Source organism: Eumetopias jubatus, unplaced genomic scaffold (genome assembly GCF_037043125.1).
Source record: "Eumetopias jubatus isolate StellerSeaLion01/CBP00866 unplaced genomic scaffold, mEumJub1_p1.0 scaffold_11, whole genome shotgun sequence".
NCBI lineage: Eukaryota > Metazoa > Chordata > Mammalia > Carnivora > Otariidae > Eumetopias > Eumetopias jubatus.
The window spans coordinates 83,200,011-83,206,508 of NW_028274817.1; the positions used below are offsets into that span (position 1 = coordinate 83,200,011).

General features: G+C 36.9%; 1 pseudogene; it reads left to right on the forward strand.

The window, feature by feature from the left end:
- The first annotated feature begins 2,551 nt into the window (after positions 1-2,551).
- LOC114200693 (dynactin subunit 6 pseudogene) lies at positions 2,552-3,185 on the forward strand (annotated as a pseudogene).
- The last annotated feature ends 3,313 nt before the right edge of the window (positions 3,186-6,498 follow it).

Here is a 6,498-nt window from a genome sequence, read left to right on the forward strand (position 1 = left end):
TTAAAGCCCTAAATGTGAGATGTGAAACATAACAATCCTAGAAGAGAACACGGACAATAATGACTCTGACATCAGTAGTGGCAATATTTTTCTAGATATGTCTCCTCGCAAGGGAAATAAAAGCAAAAATAAACTATTAGGACTACATCAAAACAAAAAGCTTCTGCAGAGTGAAACAATAAAACTAAAAGATAACCTACTGAATGGGAAAAGATATTTGCAAATGATACATATGGTAAAGGGTCTGTTTCCAAAATATATAAGGAACTTATACAAATCAACACCCAAAAAAACAACTAATCTAACTTAAATATTGGCCAAAGATATGAACAGACACTTCTCCAAGGAAGACATCCAGATGGCAAACAGACACATGAAAAGATGCTCAGTATCATTCATCACCAGGGAAATGCAAATCAAAACTACACTGACATACTACCTCACACCTGTCAGAATCGCTAAAATGAAAAACACAAGAAACAACTGTTGGTGAGGATGTGGAGAAAAAGGAACACTTACACTGTTTGGTGGGAATGCAAACTGTGTAAAAAAGTGCCGCCACTGTGTAAAACAGTATGGAGGTTCATCAAAAATGCAAAAAATAAAACTACCCTACAATCTAGTAATTGCACTACTATTTACCCCCAAAATGCAAAAACACTAACTCAGATGAATAGATGCATCCCTATATTTATTGTAGCATTATTTACAAAAGCCACTTTATGGAAGCAGAGCAAGTGTCCATGGATAGGTGAATTGATAAAGAAGAAGTGGTGTATATACATATATATGTACAATGGAATATTAGTCAGTCATAAATAAGAACGAAATCTTGTCATTTGCAATGACATGAATGGAACTGGACAGTATTATAGTTAATGGGATAAATCAGCCAGAGAAAGACAAATACCATGTGATTTCACTCATATGTGGAATTTAAGAAACAAAGGAGCAAAAGAAAAAAGGCGAGAGGGAGAGACAAATCAAGAAATAGACTCTTATAGAGAACAAACTGATAGTTATCAGAGGGGAGATGGGTTGGGAGATGGGTGAAATAGGTGATGAGAAGTAAGGAGGGCACTTGTCATGATGAGCACTGGGTGATGTATGGAATTGTTGAATCACAATATTTTACACCTGAAACTAATATAACACTGTATGTTAATTATACTGGAATTTAAAAAACACACACACACAAAGTGATATCACCACACACCTGTCACAATGGCTAAAATCAAAAATACAAGAAACAAGTGTTGGTGAGGATGTGGAGAAAAAGGAACCCTCATGCACTGTTGGTGGGAATGCAAACTGGTACAGCCACTGTGCAAAACAGTATGGAAGTTCCTCAAAAAGTTAAAAAACAGAACTACCCTACAATTCAGTAATTGCACTATTGGGTATTTACCAAAAAAAATACAAAAACGTTAATTCCAAAGGATACATGCACCCCCATGTTTATTGCAGGATTATTTACAATAGCCAAATTATGGAATCAGCCCAAGTGTCTATCAAGTAACTAATGAATCATTGAACAGTATATCAAAAACTAATGATGTTCTATATGTTGGCTAATGGAATTTAAAAAATAGATAAATGCATAAAGAAGATGTGGTATATGTAAACAAAATGATTAGCTTTTAACATATCTCCTTAAGTAGTTTTTACTTGTTTTGCTGTAGAACGAGTTGAACAAATATGTGTCTAATAATTACATTATTTTAAACTGCAAAGATAGATTTTATCAAGTTTATACTGACAAAACCAAGAATGTGAATTCAAAGATGAAAGTAATGGTCATGTACAAATGAATACTTCAGCCTTAGCAAGGAACGGACAGCTCTCTTCCTATTCTACATTTTGAGCTACCCCTGCTCTGTCCATTTCTCTGGCCCACTTCCCCTGTGCCCCTCCTTAGCATTCCCACTATAGTCTGTACCCATTTATATTTCAGAGTCGACAGTTTGTTTGTTTTTATTTGTCTGCTTCCAACATAAGGTTATGAAATCCATGATTATGACAATGTTTCATTGGTCTTTGAATATCCAGGGCAAAGAACACTTATGTAAATATGGTGGACAGAACTATCTGCTATCATAATAAATTAATATTTTATAGACAACACAGATAGGAAAAATGCACACTTGTAATAGGGACTTGATATAGTGGATGCTATTTTTGTAGGTATAATTTCTATGACTTTTGAAATTAGCTTTCAAGCAAACTTTTTGGGTACTGTGAGGATTTCTGGGATAATCTCATTAACAAAAAAATTTTAGCAGCCCCACCAGCTATCTAGCAAAATTCTCATTATAAAGCCTAACTTAGCACAGTGTTTTTAACAGCACCTCAGTCATGCATGTGATAGAACTTTAAGATTTACAAAATATGCTCAAAATTCAGATTAGTATTTCTTAATGTTTTCATTTATATTGTATCATCTTTTACTCAAACTCAATTTAAAGGAAATTTTATATCAGTACTGAAAATATAAAACATGCATTACATGCTATGGTAAATATTTTTAAAAATTAATTCCATGAGTGACAGGGGCCAAACCATGGTGGAGAAGGCTCAAAAGAGTGTAAAGATTGCTCCTGAAGCAGCTGTGTATGTAGAAAGTGAAATCTGGGGTGATGTAACTGTAAGATCTAGGACAGCGATCCACTCTAAAGCACAAATTATTACAGAAGCCAAGCCAATAGTGACTGGTGAAGGTAACCTAATAGAAGAACAGGTGCTTATCATAAATGCTCAACCTGATATCACCCCTAATGCTAAAGATCCATAACTGAAACCTATGATCGTTGGCACCAATAATGTGTTTGAAATTGGCTATTATTCCCAAGCCATGAAAATGGGAGATAATAATGTTATTGTATCAAAAGCATATGTGGACAGAAATCTAATATTGACAAGTGGTTGCATCATTGCAGCTTGTTGCAACCTGAATATGTTTTGAGGTCATCCCTGAGAATAGAGTGATCGATGGTGCAGACTGCCTTTGTGGTATGCAGACTGAGCAATCACAGCCCCAGATACTACAAATAGATTTCCTGATAAAAATCTTGCCAAACTACCACCACCTAAAGAAGACTATGAAAGGGAGCTCAACTCCAGTAATGTGTGAAGACAACAGTGAGATACCTCCTAAGGACTTGGTAATAAGATACCCCCAAGAGTAAAACTAATCAAATCAACATGTGGTGAGGAAGTATCAGTTTATCAAGACTTGCAGTGGTTTGGGAAGAACATACCTTGAGATTCACCACTTTGGGCACTAATTGCAAGCTTAACTGAACCATCTTTTGATTTGCTAATATGGCCTCTACACTAAAATTCAGGGATAAAAGGAACTCTGGATGAGAGCACCAGAATTCCATTCTGCACACAGTAAATTTAGAGAAGCTTTCTGATTTATACATTAGTCTTGTATGAATTTACTTTGTATAGCTCAGCCCCCAAGTCTGTCAATTTAGTCTATGAATTCTAGATATTCTGATAAAATAGTTTCTGACCCTTTAGGACAAAGAACAAATCAAACCTAGACTGTATTGTGCAAACTTCACTCTGTGGGGCTTCTCCATAGAGAGGCTACCAGCCTTCTCTTATTAACAATCTCTATCTTACTGAGACTGAACTCAAACTTCATCACAGACATTCTAGGGAGTTATGCTAAGTGGTAAGACAAACCCTGACATGCTTGTGACATAAAAAGTAGCAACTGGCAGGAAGAAGAAAGAAACCATTTTATCATAGCATCTTACTGCAATGTGGTGATAGCTCTTGGGTCAAGATGATAGATTTTCACCAGTTGAATAGTATCAAGTTTAGAAAAGTTACTTTACACTGCTCTCTTATTCATCAATGAACACACACTATAGTAATTATCTATGCTGCATAGAAAATTGCATCCAAAATGTAGCAACTTAATACAGTGAACATTTATCTTACACAGTTTTGGAAGGTCAAATCTAGGAATGGTGTAGCTGGTGGTTCTCACTCAGTGTGTCTCATGAAGTTCCTCTCAAGAAGTCAGTCAGACCTGCAGTTATCTGACGACTTGACCGGGGCTGGATAGTCCACTGGCAGGAGGCCTCGGTTCCATACCACGTGAGCCTCTCCACTGGGCTGTTGGGTATCCTCATGACATGGCAGCTGGCTTCCCTCAGCTTCCTTCAGATCCAAGAAAGGAAGGACCTTGTCTCTAAAGTTGCACAAGATCAGTTCCACTTCATTTTATTTCTTAGAAGCAAGTCACTAAGTCCATCTCACACTCAAGGGGGAGGGGATTAAGCTCCACCTTTTAAATGGAGGAGCATCCAAGAATTCATGTTCATATTCTAAAACCACCAGCACATACACACACATCCATTTATACCTGGATTTCTAACTAGTACACTGTCCACATCTCTCAAGGGTCTCCATATTGGGGAAGCTGGGTTCAGGAAGGACTCTCTTTATTAATGGGAATGGCACATGACATCATCAGAGGTCTTATAACCTATAAACACTGTCTTCTTAGAAATTTAGACTACTTGTCCCTAAATATATCATATATTTCATTAAGCACAAGTTTAACTTCTCTCGGTTGAGTAGAAATTATTATAAATAAAAATTCTGAAGGATAAAAATTTTAATTCAATGAAGAAAACTATAAAAGTTTAAAAATTAAGAATGAAATATAAATGATAAACTTAATTGATTTCCCTTTTACTAAACACTCTGGAAATGCTTAGTTATTTAATCTTCAAAACTGTCATTTAATTTTTTTTTCAAAGATTTATTTATTTACTTTAGAGAGAGAGAGTATGGGGGGGAGGGGCAAAGGGTGAGGGACCGAGAATCTTAAGCAGACGCTGTGCTGAGTGCAGAGCCAGAGGTGGGGCTCCATCTCAGGACCCTGAGATCATGGCCTGAGCCCAAACCAAGAATCAAATGCTTAACTGACTGCACCACCCAGCTGCCCCCATTTTACACTTAGTGTACCACTCAATTCATCTTGGTTGCTGCCCCTTACCTGAGTGCCACTTTTAGAAAAAAGAAAAGAGAATATTTAGACAAAAGAACAAGCACTTTGAAATTAGACAGATTTGGGATTTAATCCTAATACTTGCCCTCTACTGCTACCCAACATTGTAAACTATAAAAATCCCCACTACTCTTCATTATAGGGAAATAAACAAACACGTAAAGCAATTAGCACAGTGCCTAATAAATAGCAAACTCAAAAACACCAGCTATAATTTTTGTCATTGTTCAATAACAGAAAAGAACATTAATGTTTCTAGATTTGAGCTTTAGACATTTGCCACACATTTTCTCAGATGTTTACATCCCTCTTTTCTTGTCAAAAACATTTAGTCCCAGAGAAGTTACATGACTCATCTTCTTGTGGATCCTACTTTCTAATTTCCCATTTGAACCCCAGCCTATATTCCACTCAACTTCCAGCATAACAAACTACTCCAAGTTCCCTGAACCCAGCAAGCTCTCTTTCACCTCCACATTCATTCTTCCTTCTGTACGCACACATGCTGGATGATTCTCCATTTGTTAATCAAGCTTTGATTTCCCCACCATTTAAAATTTTATGAGTCCCTTTGTTCATTGTATAGCTCTACACACTAGAACGAAATATTAATGGGAGCAGGGAATCTGACTGTTGTGCTCTCAGCTGTATCCCCAAAGCCTGAAAGACCTATAGTAAGTGATCCATAAATACTCATTGAAATAATTAACTGACCCTTGAACCAGTCTAGGATACACAGTCTGGTCCATACAGGGCTTCCACTTGAACTCTGGGAAACATGGAAACTGGGCAGACTTAGGGAAGGCCCATCATCCAAGGAGACAATACAACTAAGGCTTCAGTCTTCTAGAATCAGAACAGGATGGAATTCTACCTCTATCTCTTAAAAGTGTATGACTTTGGGGATGCTTCTCTACTTTTGTCAGTCTTAATTTCCTCCTCTTGTTAGTTATGCTAATTGGCTATTTGAAACTGCTCAACACTTTCATTCATTCATTCATTCAGCACACACTTATTGAATGTCTCCTATACTGACCAGCACTGCTTTGGGTGTCAAGGGTAAGTCATAAACAAGTTACATCTGTCAGTTCACAGTCTAATGAATGAGCAGACAAATAACTGTCTGTTTATAGCATAGTGGTATTAGGGCCATGATAAGGAAAGTACTGGGTTCTAGTAGTAGGGGTTGTAGGAGTGGTTGATGTTCTTCACTTCATGTTGTTTGTCTCTAATATTGAAGTCTGTCAGTCAACAAGTCCTGAAGTCTGCTTCTGGAATTATTCTTCATGTTTCTATTCTTGCAGGCTCTGCAATGCTTGAGCAGGCCTTGACTTGAAAAGACAAATATTGTAATCCTGAGGTTTTCCCCAGAGGTGGATCTTATCGACACCCAGAAGTATTTGATAGTAAAAAAAAGATAAAAATAGCTACCACTTGTTTTCAAATGTACTTATAGATTCTTATTT